The sequence below is a fragment of the Chelonia mydas genome, chromosome 11, assembly GCF_015237465.2.
Source record: "Chelonia mydas isolate rCheMyd1 chromosome 11, rCheMyd1.pri.v2, whole genome shotgun sequence".
Lineage (NCBI taxonomy): Eukaryota > Metazoa > Chordata > Testudines > Cheloniidae > Chelonia > Chelonia mydas.
In genome coordinates this window covers 23,473,232-23,495,527 of record NC_051251.2, presented here as the reverse complement: position 1 = coordinate 23,495,527, position 22,296 = coordinate 23,473,232, and the positions used below count along the sequence as shown (strand labels likewise).

At 37.6% G+C, this 22,296-nt stretch overlaps 1 protein-coding gene across 18 annotated transcripts in view; it reads left to right on the top strand.

The window, feature by feature from the left end:
- GTDC1 (glycosyltransferase like domain containing 1) overlaps positions 1-22,296 on the top strand; it is a 298,462-nt gene that overhangs the window by 17,096 nt on the left and 259,070 nt on the right. For 16 of the 18 annotated variants that reach the window (XR_005227437.2, XR_006285007.1, XM_043525659.1 and 13 more), the window contains exon 2: positions 19,465-19,533. The exons of the other annotated variants lie outside the window; for them this stretch is intronic. The gene's annotated coding sequence lies outside the window, so the exon portion shown is untranslated. The remainder of the gene's footprint in view (positions 1-19,464; positions 19,534-22,296) is intronic. 18 annotated transcript variants of the gene reach the window in all.

The window sequence follows — 22,296 nt, the reverse complement described above, 5'->3', positions numbered from 1 at the left end:
GCTGGCCGCCCCCCACAGTTATACCAGCAATAAAGTGCTTTTGCTAGTGTAACTTACTTCTTTAGGGGGACTGGTGTAAGTTATGCTGACAGAAGCATTCTTTGCCAGTATAAGCTGTGTCTACACTAAGAGGATTTGCTGGGATAGCTGTACTGGCAAACTTTTTCTAGCATAGACTAGGCCTGAGGGAACAAGGAGGATTCATCACAAGACCTGATGTAAGGGGTATGCATCTGCTTTATGAGCTTACATTCTAGATTGTAAAATCTTTTCTGAAATGTAAGACTTGGGGAAGAGCCCTCATTTTGCTCCATGTTTTGTGAGGTACCTAGCATGCCTGTGATTGTGGTAAAAATGAATAATAATATTTGCAAATCAGCCAGCTGGCATTCTGCACCTATATTTTTCTGACCATACTGTGTAGTTTGGTGTTTTTTGCATTCAAGGAATCTACACTTTTAGCAGAATTGCAGTTTGTCTCTTGTGTACACTACTTTCTCTGAGAACAGGAGTAATGGCTGAACTATCAGATCTCTTTTTTTCTGTTTAGCTCCACAGTGATGTTTTTAGATTATTGTTTTGATAGGAATCCATTGTAAATTGGTTTTGTTAACAGACTCTTGATACATAAGAACAGCCCTATTGGGTCAGACAATGGTCGATCTAGTCCAGTCTCTGACAGTGGCCAGTACCAGATGCTTCAGAGGGAGCAAACAGAACAGGGCAATTTTGAGTGATTCATTTCCTGTCATCCAGTCCCAGCTGGTAGCTAGAGGTTTAGGGACACCCAGAGCATGGGTTTGTATCCCTGACCATCTTGGCAATAGCAAAAATAGCTATTGATTGACCTAACCTCCATGAATGTATCTAATTCTTTTTTGACACAGTTATACTTTTGGTCTTTAGGACATCCCATGGCAACAAGTTCCACAGGTGAACTATGTGTTGTGTGAAGGAGTAATTCCTTTTGTTGGTTTTAAACTTGCTGCCTGTTAATTTAATCAGGTGACCATTAGTTCCTGTGATATGTGAAGGGTCAAACAACACTTTCCTATTTACTTCTCCATACTGTTCTTGAGTTTATAGACCTCTGTCATATCCACCCTTAGTTGTATATTTTCTAAACTGAACAGTCGCAGTCTTTTTAATCAGTCTTCATGTGGCAGCTGTTCCATACTCCTAATCATTTTCATTGCCCTTCTCTGCACCTTTTTCAATTCTATTATATCTGTTTTGAGATGGGGCAATCAGAATCCACTTTAAATTCACACCTTCATTTAATTCAGATTAATTTTCCTGTGTATCCCTGTATAGACAAGCCCTATGGTTGTTCCGAAGGCTGACTATGATTAGACTAATTGAAAGAGAATATGGACTTTTCTTAAATTCAGACTAATGGCAGACTTTAGTAGGAAAAACAAAGGATTCCTCCTATTGTTATAATGTGCAATATAACAAAGACAGTGAATTCCCTAAAAAACATTGTTTTTATATGATAGTTTATACAAACCGAGGGTGTCTTGTGAATGAATAATAGCTTGCACAGATATAATCATGATTGTTGCTTGAACTGTTTAACTTACTATAACTTCCTAAAAGGCACTTGCCTGCAGCGTATTCAGCTCCAAATACAGTAATAGAACATACTGTTCCAAAGTCTCTGTTCTATGTAACTTACTCAGGTAGTCTCAAACCCTATAACTTTAATAGTTTTTGAGGGCAAAAGAGAGAGAATCCCCTCACATAGACATTTTGCATGGAGATACTGATTTTCATACCTGATGAGTTGGATTGCCAAAGATATGCCCATGTTTTTAGTATACTAAAAATCCATTAAAATTTGTTGAGAAATATATTGGATTAGACACCTAAGAATATCTGAAGTGGAGCTCGCAGAACAGTTAGCTTCAACCAGCTTAAACCAATTTCCTGTTTTTGGATGTACAATTTCTTAGTTGTCCTGCAAAGATGTATGTATGCACTGTGGTGTAGTCTCGTTGAACTCAGTAGGATTGCTCACAATGTGTGAAGTTAAACACATGCATAATACTTTGCAGGATTGGGGCCTATGTTTTTTCCACTTATTTTCTTTTTCATTAATATATTGGAACACCCCTTTTATATACCCAAAAATGGATATACTGTATTATCATGAGACATACATGTAGAAAGCTCTGTTCTTCCCTAGGGTTGGTAGAGGCATTAAACGTTCCTAAAGCAGAACCCAGTTTGTAATTATTTCTGTTGTCTTTTTCTGCTTTTATTTTTTCCCATATTTTCATATCTTTTCTGTAGTGATCTTGGAGGGAACATTGATAGTGTATAAAAAAGAACCTGTCAAATACTAGCCTGTGGCCTTCTATTTCAACGTGGTTTTGACTGACTATATACTGGAGCTTGTATTATGAACATTCACACAGGGATTTCCCTTTTTGAATATAGGAACTAAATAAGTCTTAATGCTTTCTGAACATTAGAGTTAGCATTCAGCAACCATGAGGTGTTTGCTTAACAGTGTGTAGTTCACAAGAACTGATTGGTTTCACAGTGTAGGGTGGAATAATTGCCATAACCTAGTCTCTGCTGATGCATCTTATGTAGCCACTTCTGCTATGTGCAGAACTCCTGCTTCCACATTTTCTGCTGTTGGTACCACTACGTGCTCTGAATTTGCACATAATTTCCAGCTAATGAAAATCACTCTCGGTGTCTCAAAGATGGAACTACTAGGGTTGAGAGTCACTAAATACTCTAGTTATCCTGTGACTCTGGATCCTAAAAGAGGGGATCCTAAATGCAACCATGTTTTTGAGAAAAATGTCACATTCTGTCACTGCCAGTGAAAACTATAACTGAGAAACTCCAAGATAAATAGCAAATAGCATTCTCCTTGTATAGTCCACAATACATTTGCTCAAGAAGAGAAATAGTTTAAAGAACATGACATGCAATTCCTGATGTAGAAAAAAGCCCCCGTATGCCTAATATATTGTAAAAAATTGTTCGAGAACAGCTCATCCTGCATTAAAATTTGCCTCCATAATATTATCAAGGTCATTATCAGCTTAGGTTATCTGCCTCATATGTATTGAACATAATGCCTGAGGTCAGCTTTCACTTGCAAATGCAACTATGTGGAATATTTGCTCTGATTTTGTTTAAGAATCAATGTAAGTTATTTTGTTTCACATCCACTCTTTTTTACTCTTCTCACTCATCTTGGAGTAGTCTTCTCCTTAGTTGTTCAATAAACATATACTTTTCATACAGCTAAAATTAGGGAATAACAATTTCATGTAAACTAGGCAGCAGAGTCCCCCTTTTACATCTAAATGTTATGCAAACAACCCTTATGTATATTAATCTTGTGGACTGGCTCTCTTACAAACCTTTCTAAATGATACAGAATTAGGATGATCTGATTGTCAGATCACCAGTTTTGTTGTTGATGTTCAGGATATTTTTCCTGTTTTATTTTTTAAATTTTTTTAAACTAACTCCAGTATTTATAAGACACATATCATCAGTTGGTTATCTAGGCTATCCCATAATAAGGACAGTGTGTTGTTGCATTGCTGCTAGAGTAGTATGGGTGCGAGATTGTGACTCAGGAACTCTCCTCACTGCTTAGTGGAGGGAATGTACTGTGACAGCATATGCTGCTTGACACAGCAGTATAATTACACTATCAGGCACATTTAAGGGATGAAGCTCCTTCCTGCCCACTTGAATGAGCTGGGGACATAGTGGAGCCTGCTTCTTCTGCACTCTGGAAGCAGTGGTATAGTACACAACCATAAGGGCATACACAGGCGTGCTTCCTGCCCCCTCTAATCAATTGTGTGGGGTCGGCCATGAGCTGGTCCAGAGTATATTACCAGTTTAAATGGATAGCTGTGTGTGTGTGTGTGTTGTCCATTAAATAATAATGATTATCTGAACCTGTCCCCCCCCATCCATGGACCTGAATGCTGCCTTGTTCTCAGCACCTTTGGAGGTTTTAGATAAATGGGACTCAGATTGAAACCGTCGTGTCGTTTTGCTTTGTAAAACAAAATCCTCTTTTAGTGTGGCCTTGAGAAATGCATGTTAGACATTCATTGTGCTCTGATTACCAACCTGCCATAATTACTCAATGTTTTAGAAAGCTGTTTTACCAGTTTTTACCATGTCTTCATATTTGTTCTCTTTTTCTAGAATATCATTCAAGATTTAGGATGCTTCGGGGACTTAGGTCGCTAATGATTGGCTTTTAAATACTGATAACAAATATTCTTCATAGATTCAGAGTTTAAGGCCAGAAGGGACCCCCAGGTCATCTAGTCTGACCTCCTGTATAACACAGGCCACCAAGACCATCCAGTACTCACTCACTTCATCCAACAACCAAAATTTGACTAAAGTAATTTAGCCTGTAGGAAATCAGTTTATGTGCCACAGGCAGAGAATAGGAAGATCCAAGGTGCACCAGTGCCTGAGGCCCCCACAGTGACAGAAAAATGTTTTAGTGAGATATATCCAGATAATCCTGGCAAATGATCCATGACCCACATGCTGCAGAAGAAGGTGAAAACTCTACAAGATCGCTGCCAATTTGATCTGGGGGAGAAATTCTTTTTTGACCCCACATATGGTGATCAGTTAGCCCCTGAGCATGAGATCAAAAACCAGCCAGCCACACACCTGAGAGAGATTGTGCTTGGCCCTCCTCTTCCAAAGTCTCTTCTCCAGCCATGGGCATCCCTGATGCTTCAAAGGAAAGAGTTCCACCCCTCCCAAGAATATGTTGGGGAAGGGGAAAAAACCACTTCATGATCCATGCAGGTGATATTGATATTTTAGCAGCTTTTGCAGCAATCCTTCAGTCCTGCTTGACTGCATAACACTGTTGGACTAAAAGTAATACGTTTTTAGAAGTACTTTTCCTTTATTGTTTGTCTTTTGTATTTTACTTAATTTGGACAGTAGAAAATTGACTAGCTACTGACTTTTGATTCTAGTCTGTTTCTGGGTAGTTTCTAGTTTTCATGTTGTAGTACAGCACTGCAGAGTTTGAGAAATGTTTAAGTCCCAAACTACATTAGAACCTCAAAGTTATGAACACCAGAATTACGGACTGACCGGTCAACCGGACACCATGGGAACTGGAAGTAAGCTATCAGGCAGCAGCAAAGACAGAAACAAACACCAGTAAGTACTGTACTGTGCCTGTATTGCATCTTAAAGGTAGGCACATCTGGACTGCCTGTCCTCACCCCCTACTCGCCACGGCTCAGGGCAATCGCAGGTAGGAGGTGATGAATGCTGTTTTCTCCTCTCTCTCCCCCCTGGCTGGGAGGAGTCAAGCTTGGAAGCTCAGAGCTTCCAAGCTGCTACTGAGACCTGGCATGGAATATACGCTGCTGGAGCTGGAGCCCAATCTCCTGCCTGCATGTTGCACTCTGGAGGAGCAGCTCAGTTTTAAAGGGTCACAGCCTGCACTGTGCGCCCACTGACGCTGCGGGGCCCCAGAGTGCCTCGCTCATGATCCTTGCAGCCAGGTGGCAAGAACCAGCTGCCTATCCTCATCCCCACTCACTGGGCAACCTCTGCAGAGCTGTGAGCCCCCGCTCCGAGAGTCCGCCCTGAGAAGCATCCCATAATGGCTTCTTCAAAGTTACAAACATTTCAGTGTTATGAACAACCTCCATTTTCGAGGAGTCCATAACTCTGAGTTTCTACTGTACTTAACATTGCTCTTTTTAAAAACTGCATTGAAATCCCAGTTCTGTCATGTTCCTGTGGTTTAAGGCTTACGTGAGCAATATTACCATGCCAATTTTTATAAACGGAAATGTGTTTAGATCATAAAATCCAATCATAACTGGAGTTCCAGGTGGTTCATCTTTAGGACCTGTCTTGTTTTTAATTTGTTTAGCTCCATTGGCTATTATTTCCAAATCTGGGTTGAAGTGTCACAATTATGCTAATGATAGCAGTTTTGTTGCTCTGTTAATAAATAAAGAAGTGCTGTGGGTATTCCATTGTTTAAATGCTGTTTGAATATCTGGGAATAGATGTCCGTACATTTCTTGTGTTTGAACTTCAGCATATCTTAGGTGCTAACTGTTGAGCCTCAGGCTATTAAGTGTGCCAAATTTTTACTTGGATACTGGGTCCAGAAATTATTTCACCAAAACACGTGATTCGTTACCTTGGGATTTTTAAGGTTTCTGCATAATTGCACAGTGGTGATCTTGCCTATGTGTTTAGGGCTGCATTTGCTATCTGAAAAAGTTGTTACATAGTTGTTCTTGCCAGGGGAGTTTACTGCTGCAGTTACGAGCCATATCATGTTCAAAACTAGCTTTATTGTAGTTCTGTCTTGATAGGCTATATTAAAACTTAGCTTGATTGGTCACTATAAACTTAAAAGGTTGCAGAAGTTTAACTTGATAAAAAAACCATATTACTGCTATGTTAGAATCTAGCCAATTCACGCTAATGACTGGGAGACAGATAACAAATGACTGAATTTTGCCAGTTAACAAAGAATAATAAAAAGAAAATCCATTACAAAATGCATAGTATTCATTTATTTAAAAGATACAATTTAGTTCAATTATTGATACTACTTCAGTGTATTCTAGTAAATACACCACTGTCCTCCCATCTCTCTCAGCTTCACCCTCTTCCCACCAACAACTCTGTTTTGTACCTGTTTCCTCCCAACTCATTTGTTACGATATATAAACTTAACCCTAGAACTAATGAATGCATTGACCTCATTGGGGCGCCACATGTAGCCATCATTGCGGGGTCTACTCTGCATCCCCTAAATGTTAACAAACTCAAGAGGCAATCAAAGGGGAAGATATATTTCAAAGGTGAGGAAGCCCTCATCGAGACTGGTTTACCCTCCCAAGGTCCTTAATATTAAACCACTGAGAATGGTAAAGACCAAAGGTGATAGAGACAGGAATTACTTTTTTCTTTTTGGTCCGGGGCCTCAATTTTACTGAACATTTAGCTATCTTCTAAAAGCTCTATTGCCTGCCTTCATTAATACATTTTAGCTCTAGAACTCACATAGCCAGTAAATAATAGATCTTGTTCATCATGAGTATATTTTTAAGACTTTTGAATGAACTTTTCATGTTGATCTCGCTTTTGTTTTTTCTACTGTTTTATTTTTTAGGATTGAGTATTTTACATTGTGGTGATCCAGTGACGCCAATAGTCCTGAATTCTGTAAAGCACGTAAGCATATACTTGAATTTAAGCACATGAGTAGTCCCCACCAATGGCAGTGTTTCTTAGATGAGTCAGACTACTTGTGCTTAAAAGTAAGTATGTGCTTAAGTGATTTGCTGGATCATAGCCTATACTGATAAAATTTGATTTATATAGACCTTATTTTTCTCAAAATACGACTTTTCAATCTTTTATCTTTAGCAGTCTTATACCGAAGTATGTAAATCTCAACATTTCAATTGCACCATATTGCAGGGTTGTTGTTGTTGTTTTGCAAACTTACTAAAGTATGTCGTGTGTGTGTGTGTGTGTGTGTGTGTGTGTGTACAAAATTATCTCAAAACTGTATTGTAATAAAGTCCAGTACATATGGCATACTAAGGTGCTGTGAAGTGTTTGTAGAACACAGTGTAAATCGTCTAGCTCATAAAATATCACTCAATGACTTGAGGGAGTCGGATACAGTTTTAGTCTTGCACTCAAGAGATGGCACTGAAGAAAACTTCACAAGAACTCACTACCTTAAGCTACTGCTCCAGTGGAAACATGTTGGATTCATTTCTAGGAAATGATCAATACACCAACATTTTGGCACCAAAAAGTATACTAACTTAGGGTCAGACTGTTATGTTTACTCACATTAACTAGTACCTTGCACAAGGAGTAATTCACACAAGTCAATGGGACCACTTATAAGGTTGAAGAAGTCTCAGTGTGAGTAAAGTTACCACATTCTAGCCTTTATGGAAGCATTTTAGTTGGAATATGTGATACCTTATTTAATTTACCTGTTTTCTGTTTAGAGTCATATTAAAAAAACATTCTGACTACATCAGGAGGATAGCTAGTACAGTGCTTTTTCTTTTAATAATACTCAGAACTTACTGTATATAACACTTTACAAACATTGCCATAGTTAAGTATTTTTGTCTCCCTAAACCTGGAATGCCAATCTGCCGCACAATCACCATCTCCTTTTTTTCAAATTCCTCTTTAAAACATACTTCTTGATGATGATAACTATTAGTAGAGAAACAACAACTACAATAAAACCATGGAAGGAATAAGACATATGACTTACTTTGCTGCTTTGTCGCACTGATTTTTTTGTTGCCTCCCTACCCTCAGCTTTGCAAGATATCTACCTAGATTGTAAGTTCTTCAAGACAGGGAATTCTCATTTTGTGTGTCTATAAACCACTGACCATATTAATGCTGTACAAATAATAACAAAAATGTAATCCTAATTTCACTGAGGAGTGGCCGAGAGGGGTCTTGATTTGCCTGAGGCCATAGAGGGATTTGAAGTCAGATCCAGGATTAGAACTCATGTTCCTCGCTCCAAAGTCAGGATTTAGACCACAAGACACTCCTACTCTCCCCTATTTTATGTTGCTTTCTAATGATACTTTTTAAAGTACATTCATAAAACCCTGTACTGCAGATGCTTGATACCTGGCATAATGCTTACTACCATAATTAGTCTGAATTAAGTTTTTTTGCAGCTGCAAAAAATGTACATGCAACCACTAGAAACCCAAAACTTTAGGCTGTTGTGTGATGCAAGTTAGACTGATTTTTGTGCAGATGAAAGTTAGATCCTCATGCTTGAAAATCTAGTTTAAGGATTCTACAGTTGGCTATTGATTTTTAATGTTATTGAAAACTGTTCCCCTATTAGAGAATATCTGTTCTCAAATTTTCTGTGAATTATCAGATGAACGCAAAATCATATTTCCTTTTTTGAGATAGATATCACTGCTGTCTTTATAGGTAAAGGTGTGTTTCACATGTACATGCAGATCACGCTTTAATACTTCTTGAATCTGCTTCCAGTGTACTGAGATTTTTCAACGTAGTGGTTACAAAAATTTTGCTAATGCGCAGTTTCATACTGCGAGTTATATGCGTAATATTGTGTCCAGTGGGATTCTGTATTGCAAAATTTGCATAGTTATAGTTCTAGTGACATCGTATCTCACATGAAGAACCCAGAGACCTGATACAATATCAGTAAAACTGTCTCCTAAGTATGATTCAAACAGTTTTATTAGCAACATATGGGGTATGAAGGAGCCACAGAGGGTAGTTTTGAGTGTAAGGGTGCTGGACTCTCTTTTTCAGCATGTAATTATATCAGTTCTCTTCTATGGCATTATTTGTTGCTGCTCTGGGATTGCTGAAAAATAACTACTAATATGGTGATACAAAGGATCAGAATAAATTATAATTGTTGACTTTGCAAGAAATTCGTTGGCAAAAAGGCTTACTTTCCCAAGCTCAGTTGTCAGTTCTGCTTTTAGCTTTGTATCTAAGCCATATACACAAAAATAATGTTTTCGTGGAAGTCTTAGGTTTTACTGGCATTCTGACTCTCTTGCATAATAGATATTCCTCTGAATTGCAAAAAAGTAAGTCAGAGATTTCAACTGGCAATATGGTTATTTTTCTTTTTTTATCTCTGCTCTTTGCTAGCCATTTAAGGCTAGGAACAGTCTATTTGTGTAATTGGTAACTAGTTATCGAGTGTTTTTATTGCTGGAGTAGAACACATTTCTCAGTATCAAAAATGAGTTCTCTTCCGATAATCAGTTCATCATTTTAAAACAGTTGTTTTGACATTAAATCCTAGCAACAATACAAACTGAGGATTTTATTAGTAGTATTTTTAATAATAATTTATTCTTAAATGTTAATATCTCATGGTGTAGTGAAAAATGGCAGAAGTTAAGGTGTTTAATGTTTTTCTTATCCACTAACTGGTTTCTGAAGTCGCAGCACAATATGTTCGTTTAAAAGGAGTAGTATGTTGACTGCTGCCCTAGTAATGCTTTAAAATATTTGTGTATTTAAGCACTGTGGTTCAGATTATGCCTCTATGTAGAAAAACTTGCACAGGGGCTAGGAAATTCCCTGAGATTCTGCTCACAGTATTCCCTCTGAATTCTCCCTTCATGGCATTTGGCTTCATTGCAGAATAACTGGGGGGTCAGCTCACAAACCCTCATGCATCCCTAAGAGATCTGTGGAGAACTGTGACATTCTCCAGGGTACAATCTAGACTGATGGGCAGCTGTGTCCCCTCAATGCTGCAACCTGGGGTGCCTTTTACACTGCTTCACTGTGAGAGCAACCACTCCTGATCTGCTCAGACATCGCCCCCAGCATGTAAATCACTCCCAACTATGTATGAATGTTGTAGACAGCCACCCATGAATTACAGTGTGGGGAACACTAGCAAACTCCCAAAGTCCCCCCAGAAATTTGTCTTGTACTGCTCAGCACCGTCCTGGAGAATACAAGCTCATACGAAGTCCGTCATTTTGTTAATAGAAAATGATATGCACAAATCTTATCATCTCAAATGGAGTTTCCCAAACACTTCAATCCAAACACACACTGGTTTAGATAAAACAATAAAATAAGTTTATTAACTACAGAAACATAGATTTTAAGTGATTACAAGTAAGGAGACAGAAAAGTCAGAATAGGTTACAAAGAAATTAAAGGTAAAATGCAAACTAATAGCTAGCTTAACAAACTAAGTGATTTCAAAGCAAAAGTTTCTCTCACCCCAGTCTTACTAGCAGTCTTACTGGCTGGAATCCTTCCAGGCAGGACCTCTCCTAAATTTGTGTTAATTTCCTTATCATTCAGATGTTGTTGATGCCATGAGAAGAGATGAATGAGAGAGAGATTTTGCGGCTTCTGTTCTCTTTTCTTATAGTTCTCTTTTTCTTTGAAAATAATCTCAGCTGAGGTTCAGAAGATAGCCTATCTGTGGAGATGGGAACCTCCAACTGTTTGTTGCCAAGATGTAAATTTCTTGCCCACACCCTTTTTCCTGACAAAGAATGGCTTCTTAACCAGGTGATAGTCCATTTATTTTCATTGACACCTGGCTGAGGCATCAGTTTGTCTTCTGTCTCTGAGGAACTGGTTTGTGGCTGTTTCCCTAGATTTAGAATATGTTTTAGTAACATCATACAATAGAATCTTATAACTTTACATACAGTGTCACCACAACCATTTTACCATGACAGTAATGATCAGTAAAGTATGAGTTTTCAAATGATATCTTACAAGGCATACTTTGTACAAAATCCATTATAGTTTTGTAAAAGGGGTGAGCATAGGGATACAGACTGTCACAATGACATAAGGCTACCCATGCAGAGGCACTGAATCTGAGACACCTGCCTCCTCCCTAGTGGTTATTAGAGAAACACCCTCAGTTTCTGCTTTGGGAATTCATTTTAAGAGTGTCCCCCAGCATTGAGGGATTTCCTCAGCAAAGTCAACACAGTTTTTGGTTGTATTAATTTTCCTCTAGTGTTTCTACTAGATGCCAGGAGCAGGTTGTGCATCCTCCCCACTCAGTACTCCAGTCTCAATCTCAGCTTGCCCATGTGAAGATTTCCAGATGCATAGAGTCATTACATTGCCACTGTGTTAAGTAAATAAAGACACAACATCTGTTTTCTAATTGGAAAGTGAACAGATCCCAACTTTTAGTCACATAAATATCATAACCTCTGTGTTACCCAGCATGTATTGTCCCAAGGCTACCATCCAGTATAGTAAAGCTGTGCATCTTCAAAATGTATTTATTTAAAAAATAAACAAAACTTAAAATTGTTGTGGCCTCATAATAACAAAAAATGTACAGTTTTGATGCAATTGCACTTACATGCTTTGTTTTTTTCTACATTTTGCTTTTCTGTTTCTGTTTAAGCAGACTGCAGGATTTTTGTAAATTTTATTTTACTGCCTATCCACAAGATGGAAGCAGGTGAGAAGAGCTTGTGAAAAAGGCAATACAGATATGCACTTGCAATACATGACACAGTTGATATTTCATACTTTTGGTCTACCAACCTTGCACATCCCTTTAACTTGTATAACATAAAAGTTTTATATGTTTGTAAAGTTTTATATAATTTAAATTTAAAAAACCTATTAAAGACTAAAACTGAATATCAGAAACAAAAAAAATCACAATAGCAGGGAGAATTACACTGAGAAATTGTACACTTCTGAGTTTCTGCATGTTGCACTGCTTTATAGCCTCTCTTTTTAAACTTTGAACAATTTTATAATCTGGGTAGCTATTTACAGAGAGGTTATTGCTATTGTAGTTCAAGTTGTGGCTTAAAATATTTATATCCTCAAGCTTATTTTTTTATGAAAGGATATATCCCCCGAGGTATAATAATGCTGATAATACTTTCCACTGAGGGCTGGTCTACACCAGAAAATTAGATCGAACCAGCTACATCGTTCGGGGTGTGAAAATTCCACAACCCTTAAGTTAGTTTAACTACGTCACTAAGTCCTAGTGTAGACAGTGCTAGGTTGATGGAAGAATTCTTGAACTGGCCAGAGACAGACAACCCCTAGGATTCAGAGGAGGGGGGAAGTCCTGCTCCCCCTAGGACACATATGGAGATTATGCCCACGTGGCATCCATTGGCTAGACTATGGATGGGAGGGAAGACTTGATTGCCTCACTCGGTTGCTGTGTATGGAGCCATTGGGGCACATAGCAGTTATTCTCCAATGGCTGTTGACTTGTGCTCCTTACCCTGTGATGAAGATATAGTTTGAACGGCATTTCTAGGATGTTGTGGGTCTGACTAAATCACCACATTTGGGTATCAGGAATTTTTTTTTTAAACTTGGCATTAGATTGGCAAGGTGTCCAATGGGTTTTCTCACCTTTCTAGCAGCACCCTGAGCCCCAGTTTTAGGTTAATAAGGAGTAAGGATGGGAATTAAAAGTTGTAAGATTATAAGTGAGGTTTGTAATTTCATCACAGCTTGCAGCCCAAATCCAGTGTGGGTAAGAGGCTCAAAAGGGCCAGGTCCCAGAGATAAGCATGAGTGATGAACCCAAGAGATGACTGGTAGACCTAATGGCCCAGGGGTGCTGGAACAGTTTGTATAGTGAGGGTTCTGAGAGCAATTGAACCAAACTGTAAATCCTGTATATGATGGAAAACACTTAAAGCCAGGCGGTGCAGCAGCAGCCCTAGTTCCAGCACTTATTTAATGGCCTATAGGAAGGAGGGGAAACCTTAATTTTTTGAAAACTGAGATGGTCTTCATGCATAGCCTCATTCCCCCTTGTTGAGACAGAATCAGAGGACTCAGAGGTGGGCTGAATCCTAGGAGGCAGGCTGAATCCTAGTGGCTAGGCTGAATGGGGCCAATCCTGAGTATTGGTTATTTGGCATGGAGGCCATTTAACACCATTCTGGACCCAAGTAAATACTTGGTATTTTTTGGTGGGGAGAAATTAACCTCCCTCCCCTAAAGTTTAATAAAACTGTGGCTTTCTGCTTTAAAATCTGTCTCTATATCAGTGTTTCTTTCTGCATATCCTGATCAAGATGAAGTGTTCAGATTTTGTGAATTTTATGTGCATATATTTGCAATGTGTGTAACCCAAATTTCTCACAGTATTTTGATGAAAGCCTAGAAATTATTTTCCCCAAAGCAGTGGACATTCTCAGGGAGCTAAAAAGCTACTTCACTGGTAATATTTGTACAACAGCTAGGGTTATCTCTCTGACTCCAAGAAAAGCTTAGAACTCCACATTTAACAGCTTCTGTAGATTTCACACATAGTTTTTACGTATAGCATATTTATAAATGCTATGCAGCTTATGTTGACATACTTTCATTTCATTTTGACATCCTAATTGACCTTCAGCATTTGACTCAGCCCATCAGGACTATATTGACCTTGTATATATAAAATCTTGTAAAATAAAATAGCTTAAGAGTTTTTAGGAAGTACATGAAATGGAATAAGGAATGTTAACTGCGACATTTGTGTAGTACATTATGAAATGATCAAGACCTTAAAAGTCTATATTAGAAATAGACCAGCACAACTAATATTAACTTCTTTATACATTGAACAATTTTCTGCTAATATATTTTAAATCTAATTTTGTGGAATAGTTTAGCTGTTTTGAAACACACCTTCCTCAGAAATGAGACAAAAATAATAATCCTCCAACACTTAATCTGGCATGCTAGGTCATGTAAATATACAAAATGCACACAAATCTTGTGGTTCTAAGAAAAAAAGGGGGTTTTGATAATTTACAATTTTGCCTTGATGTGATTAATCAAGGACATTATGCCATGCCATAACTAATGTAGGAAAATCTGTCTGATCTGATTCTTCCCAGTGACAATGTGTCATAATGTGAAATAGCAAGGCCAAATATGAAAAAAGGAAATTGTTAACACGCAGTGTTTTTAAAAGTCCAGTTTGTGAACATGCTATTTTTTTTTCTTTTTTAGGGTTCAGTGTTTCATACTTTTGATAATTAATTTCATGCTTAAGAAAATATCCACACAGTGTAGCGTCTGCAGATTTATAGGTAGTATTTTATTTATGACCAGCAATGGGTAGGTTTAAGATGGTTTTGGCACATAGATGTATCGCAAATTCTGCAGATGATAAAAGCAGTAGCAGAAGGAACTATCTTCCAAATAATTTGATAAAACCAAGTCAGGCACACTCAAATAATGTAAATAGCCAAGTGGTTAAATTTATTATTTAGTTCATAATTAATATTTTAAATAATTCATATACCAACTAAATTTTCACTTCTGCTATGTTGTTAATAAGATGTGAGTTTTACTATATTTAAAACCCCCCAACCGTTATGGAACCATCAAAATATACACATGCCTTACTGAGTAACTGTATTATTATTATTACTGTTTGCTTCTCCTTGTCTCCCCTTCCTCCCCACTTTTTTAGGGTGATGAGATGTCCCGATTTTATAGGGACAGTCCTGATCTTTGGGGCTTTTTCTTATATAGACACCTATTACTCCCCACCCCCTGTCCCAATTTTTTACACTTGCTATCTGGTCACCCTACACTTTTTGATCAGTTTCTTTCCCTCATTTCTTGTGTCCTGTCAAAATTGTAAGTTCTTTGGGGAAGGACAAAGTACAAAAACCTCAGGGTGCTTTGGTAGCACAAAATATCCTTAAAACAGGGCCTAATTGGCCAGCTGCCATTTTCACTGACAGAGAAAAATCTCTAGGTGGCATAGAGCTGATGGTGATCAGTTCTGTTCCATTCTTTTCACAGGCCCTGCTCTTAGGGTCTGCCAAGGGAGGTGCTTGACATGAGTGTATTTAAAAAAAATTAAAAACAGATCAAATACATTTACAGTATTGATGAAACAAAATATTACATGCAGTACACTTTTTACCATAACTGTTTAACCCTTCTTACACAGATATGAATAATATTGAAAGTCAATGAGATTTAGGCTCCCAAGTCCCTAAATTACTTTTGAAAATTGGTTGTAGGTTCCTAGTCACTTAGTCACTTTTGAAAATATTACCTATCATGTTTAGTGTCATACAGTGCAAACCACGATTAAACAATCTGCCATGAAATATTACCATGTGGAGCACAATAACTAATATACTAGTGATAGACATGGCTGGTTTATATGAACAGAGACAGGGTAGCTTGGGGTCATCTCCGTCCTTGCTAATGACCAGCTTCCTCTTCCTTGTGTATTTTTGAAACACTCATTCTGGTAGGTTTCAGAGTAGCAGCCGTGTTAGTCTGTATTCGCAAAAAGAAAAGGAGTACTTGTGGCACCTTAGAGATTAACAAATTTATTTGAGCATAAGCTTTCGTGACAAGTACTCCTTTTCATTCTGGTAGATAAACCTACTTACCTGCAACCCTGATAATGTTGTGAACTTTCCCTCATGAGGCTCAGTTAATTGATAAGTTCAAATCTCCTATTTTTCATGATATCTCTTTGACATGCTGTGCTTTATTGTTGGAAGAATGCATTCCATTAGGCAACTCTGTAACTTCATAATATCTCATACAAAGCACTTGATACCTGTCATCTGGTAAGTAAGTACATAATTATTTGTTGTAGAGGTTCTCTAAAAGACAAGTGAGAAGTTATGCTTTCCTTTCATGCTGAATTTCTGCCTATCCATGTCTTTACATTTACTGGTTCATGCTTTCCAGCAGATCAGATGTTCTGTGGTAAATGCTGACTGAGATTGGTTTCTCAGGTATATAAAGCATAGTGTGTTTTAGCTGATAATCAATAATTCTATAAAATACTGTGCTGATTTTGCATTCAATTCTGAAGTGCATGGTCACATAACTGCAGATGGTCACCACCCACAGATCATTATTATAATGTCCTTGTTCAGATAGGCCCAAGGCAATGAGAGAGAGGCAGAATTGTAAAATATGGACCAATTCATGGCCTAAACTTCCATGCCTTTGTGTACTACCCAGACTATTACTGACATTTCTTTCCAGAATAAAATTTCAAAAATAAAATCTTTTAATCTTGTGTTCCTTTTCTATATAAGTGAAAGGCAATGTGGTATAGTGCAATCAAGATAGAATTTTAGGAACTGAGGAATTCATGGGTTCAAATACCGGCTGTGTCATTGGCTTACTGTAAGGGTAAGCCACTTCACCATTCTGTGCCTGGTACTGAATTTCCTATCTGTAATAATACTCACCCGCCTACTTCACAGGAATGTTGGGTCAATTAATTACAGTTTGTATAGTACTTTGAACATATACAACATCGTATAGTATTTGATAAATATTATTATTATGATGAGTGGTTTCAGAGTAGCAGCCGTGTTAGTCTGTATTCGCAAAAAGAAAAGGAGTACTTGTGGCACCTAGAGACTAACAAATTTATTTGAGCATAAGCTTTCGTGAGCTACAGCTCACTTCATCGAGTGTAATTTCTAAAACTTCTGAATTTGTACATGTGAGTGATCTGTATATTTAAACCCCTTTGTGCAAAGGGTACACAAGTAAATGCTAAGATCATATTTTTAAAGTGAATCTATTTTGTTTTTAACATTTGTTAAAATCTAATGGAAACCTTGTGTTATGAAGAAAGTATAGCTCAAACAGGAAAGTACAAAAGGAAGAACACACAAGTCCTGGTCAGCTGTTTTAGCTTTTAAGTTATAGGTTTTTGTTATCTAACAAATGATTAACATATATTTCTTTTAAAACTTATGGGAAAAGCATATTTTTCATTTGTTTATGCTGTCTTTGTGCAAGCAGAGTAAGAGAATGTGTTTGAGTGCCAGAAGTAAGGAGTACAAATAGTTTTGAATCATGTGGTTGCAGTCTCAAGAGTACTTTTGAGAGTGAAACTAGAACACATTTTAGCATTTCCATCTGCATACCTGTAATTTGCATCATCTCTAAAAAGAAGGCATTTACCACACGCTTGTAAGGCGTATATCGAAAGTGCATGCAGCAAATGTCATGCTGCTCTTTGGTTTTGGAAGAGGCTGAGGTGTGGGGGAAGATTTGTTTAATTTTTTCAAAGAGGTGTAACACGGGCTTTCCCCATTTCGAAGTAAAGGCAGATGTAAAAGAAGTGTTGGTGCTTTATAGACACTTGTGTATGTATATCTATGTTTATATATAGGCTTGTACACTATGTTCTTTTTCAGGTTTTTCTGACAATTTTAATTTGAATAGTATCCACTGGAAATTTAAGATGATTCTGGTAAACAATTATTAATTTTAGGTGATTTCCAGTTTGTCAGCTCATTAAATCACTGTTTTGACACACCTTTTTAAGAAATATTTCTCATATGTTTGAGGACAAATCAGATGTAGCTATATCAAATATTTTCCTAGGAAAGAGAGCTACAGAAGTGTTGGCCAGAATTTCTAATTGGGGTAACAACCCCTCAGAACCATCAAGCTCATTAGGGCCCAGATCCAGCAAAGCTTTTATGCACATGTAAATTTAAGAATGTGAATTTTCCCATTGATTTCAATAGGACTACTCATGTGCTTACAGTTATACATGTGTTTAAGTGCTTTTCTGGATCAGGGTCTATGCTGGCAATAGAGTGGAATGGGGGATTGCACAAAGAAATCTTATCCGGATCTGGGAGAGGCTAATTTGGCTTTTTTATTTATATACAGGCAGGTGAAGGTGAATAGCCTGCGACTTAGAACAGTATATTTAATGTCTCACAAGAGTTGTCCAGAGCTTAGTGAGCTTGTGAGGATTCCCTAGATTGTTTCCCGGCCACTATCTTCCTGTCAGTGACACCAGACAACCCACCAGTGTCATTTATTTAATCAGCCAGAGAGGTCAAAGAGGTGAAGTAGACTCTACCCTAAAAACATGCAGTCTCAGCAGAGCTCTTACCCACTGTTAGCCTGCAGAGTGAGAGACCAGAAATAGAACCAGAATCTGCAGCATGGTGGTTCTAAAGCACTATAACTGGTTCACTAGGCAATGCTGTTCATCTTGTATTAGGGTGGAATTTTGCATCTGGAAGGAGGAGGCCTAAAGAGGAAAGGAGTTTTGAAATTGTGACTTTAAGGAACCTCCTTTTACCACACCATTTGAACCATATCTGGGTTGAAAGAAGCTGAAGTCTTCTTAAACTCATGATGTGAAAAAACCTTCACACCAATAAACAGCTATCAACAACATTATTTTGCATTTTTATGGTTTAATTTGTCTTCTTGTTTTTAAGGGATGCAGCAGTATTAAACAGTTAATGAACGCTAACTGTACAGTCTAAAGTGGCAAGATCCCAGCAAATTCTCATTCGTTGGTGTTTGGCTTTTTTTATAGTACACTTATTTATTGGCAACTGGAATATATATATTCTTAGTGAAACTGTCATTGTGAAAATGAAGCTATCATTGTAAAACTGACAGTTTTGACAATAAGAACTTCCCTTCAATATTTGAAGCCTGCTGTACTCCCCATAGACATTGAAACCATAAACATTGTATGGAGGCAGATGAATTGCTAGGATCCCAACATAAATTTTAAGAAAAAGAACATCTTTTTGATATAGCTGCATGAGTGTCTCTATGTTGACTTTCTTTGAAATAGTGCACAAAAGAGGAGCCACATATATTTTGGTAACATCAGGATGGAGAGCCCCGTACACTTCCATTACCATTAATGGAGCAGAAGAACACAAACCATGTATACTTTGGCCCAAATCTTGCAAACACTTGGGCATCTGCAGGCTCAGGGCCTATATTTGTTAAAATAGGAGGTTTCTGGTTTGGCTAGGTTTGTCCCAGGCTAACTGTTCAGCAAGCGATTTTCCCATAAAAAAATCCATGATTGTGTATTTCTGTTCATTTAATAAATTTGGTGGGAAAATTAAATGTCTTCAATTTTCTTTTTAATAGAAAACCAGAAGTGGAAGAAAATGAAGTATTTTTGTGTTCATGCTTTGCATACACCAAAACTGAAACAAAGTAAGGAAGTTCACGTTTTGTTTGTTATTTCAGACTTACTGTTTCAGGTGAACACGATCCATCTCAAAGCTGTGTTAATGGGATCAAAATGGCTACTTACACTTACTAGCAAAAAGGGAAGGAGTACTTGTGGCACCTTAGAGACTAACAAATTTATTAGAGCATAAGCTTTCGTGAGCTACAGCTCACTTCATCGGATGCATACAGTGGAAAATATAGTGGGAAGATTTTATATACACAGAGACCATGGAACAATGGGTGTTACCATACAGACTGTAACAAGAGTGACCAGGAAAGGTGAGCTGTTACCAGCTGGAGAGCGGGGTGTGGGTGTGTGTGTGTGTGTGTGTGTGTGAACCTTTTGTCGTGATAATCAAGGTGGGTCATTTCCAGCACTATACAAGAACAGTAGGAGGGGAAATAAACAAGGGGAAATAGTTTTACTTTGTGTAATGACCCATCCACTCCCAGTCTTTATTCAAGCCTAAGTTAATTGTATCCAGTTTGCAAATTAATTCCAATTCAGCAGTCTCTCGTTGGAGTCTGTTTTTGAAGTTTTTTTTGCTGAAGAATTGCCACTTTTAGGTCTGTAATCGAGTGACCAAAGAGATTGAAGTGTTCTCCGACTGTTTTTTGAATGTTACAATTCTTGACGTCTGATTTGTGTCCATTGATTCTTTTATGTAGAGACTGTCCAGTTTGGCCAATGTACATGGCAGAGGGGCATTGCTGGCACATGATGGCATATATCACATTGGTAGATGCGCAGGTAAATGAAGTGGCAATTCTTCAACAAAAAAACTTCAAAAACAGACTCCAAGGAGATACTGCTGAATTGGAATTACTTTGCAAACTGGATACAATTAACTTAGGCTTGAATAAAGACTAGGAGTGGATGGGTCATTACACAAAGTAAAATTATTTCCCCTTGTTTATTTACCCTCCTACTGTTCTTGTAAAGTGCTGGAAATGGCCCACCTTGATTATCACTACAAAAGGTTAACCCCCCCCCACGGCGCTCTCCTGCTGGTAATTGCTCACCTTTTCTGGTCACTCTTGTTACAGTCTGTATGGTAACACCCATTGTTTCATGTTCTCTGTGTATATAAAATCTCCCCACTATATTTTCCACTGTATGCATCCGATGAAGTGAGCTGTAGCTCATGAAAGCTTATGCTCTAATAAATTGTTAGTCTCTAAGGTGCCACAAGTACTGCTTTTCTTTTTACGGGTACAGACCAACATGGCTGCTACTCTGAAACCTAGCAAAAAGGGATGACTGAGTCTTGCAGATGTTTTTCTTATGTGGTGTTTAACTTAATTAAATTAGATGTTCGTTTAAATTGTATTTTGTAGTCACATTATACTGAATCATTGAAATCAAAGTAGCTAGATTATGGTTTCCTTCTAAGCATCTCTGCCTTTATAATATTTACATAATATTCCAAAGTCTAAGTGTCAACTGCCTACTGCATTTACTCACATGTGCAACTGTTGGTAATTGTGCTCAGTCTAGTCTACTGAAACTCAAAAACCATTTTTGATTCTTTGTAAGGCCTGTGCCATTAGGGCCCTGCATCTGTATAAAGAGATCCAGTATTAACAGAAAAAATTTACATTTATGGAAAAATATTCCAAACCTGTTTCTGAAATCCCTCTGAATAACTCTGCATTTCAGTTAAACAGTTTACCAGAGAATTTCAGCACAATAAGCAAGAGAACATTCTTTCTAGTCCTGTTTCTGCAAGTGTTATATTAACAGCACCCAGAAAATACATGCACTTTATGGAGTGTCAAAGATGCGGCAGACTTAGAACCTACTGCTTGTACTCTATCACAGACAAAGAAATTGTACCTTGACTTAGAAAGCTTGGGCCACATCCTGCAATACTTACTTACACATATGAATAATTTTATGTGAGTATTCTTACTGAGTTCAGTGAGACTATTTATCTCCATAATGTTACATTAATAAATGTTTGTCGATAGGGGCACTGGTATATATGACATTGTACAAACATATTCTAATCTTGTAAAACCTTATGCATGTTCGTAGTCCCACTAAAGCCACTCATGCAAGTAGGACCACTGAAATCCTTGCTTGTGTGAATGAGGACTTTTCACCTAAGTAATAGCTTCCATGGTTGGTCATAGTTATCCATACTCATTCACATCTCTGTGTTACCTTGTTTTCACACTGCAGAATGAGTAAGAACAGGTCAGGCTGTATCCGAGGAAGATAGACTGAAATTAAAGCTACTTATGTTTTCTGATCCTTCCAATACAAAAGCTATTTGCTGATGAGCTAATGCTGTTTTCAGAACATCTCTACTGCTTTTTCATGTTATATTTTTACAATAATATCTATGTCAACTTCTGAAAGTCATTGTTAAAGGGGCACTGGCTGAAAACTACATGGAAAAATGTTTCCTATCTCTAAATAGTTCTTATTTTAATCAGCAGTCTTTTGAACCTGTGAATCTAAATGACAAAAACTGTAATCATTCAGTGAGGAAATAGTTAATAATCAAAAAGCTTTGCAAAATAATATCTCAGGAGCTTGTTGGTTTTGCTCAGGAAGTTTGCATTTCTTGAGTTTATGCTACCTCATTATTTCTAATATTGAAACTACAGTTTACCAGTCACACCAACCTTTTAAATCAAGAAATGAGCATACGGTTTATTAGCTTAAAAATTGAGTATTTTATATGGAAAATATCCCGTTAGACTTATTGGGCCACTTCTGCTTTCACTTAAATTGGT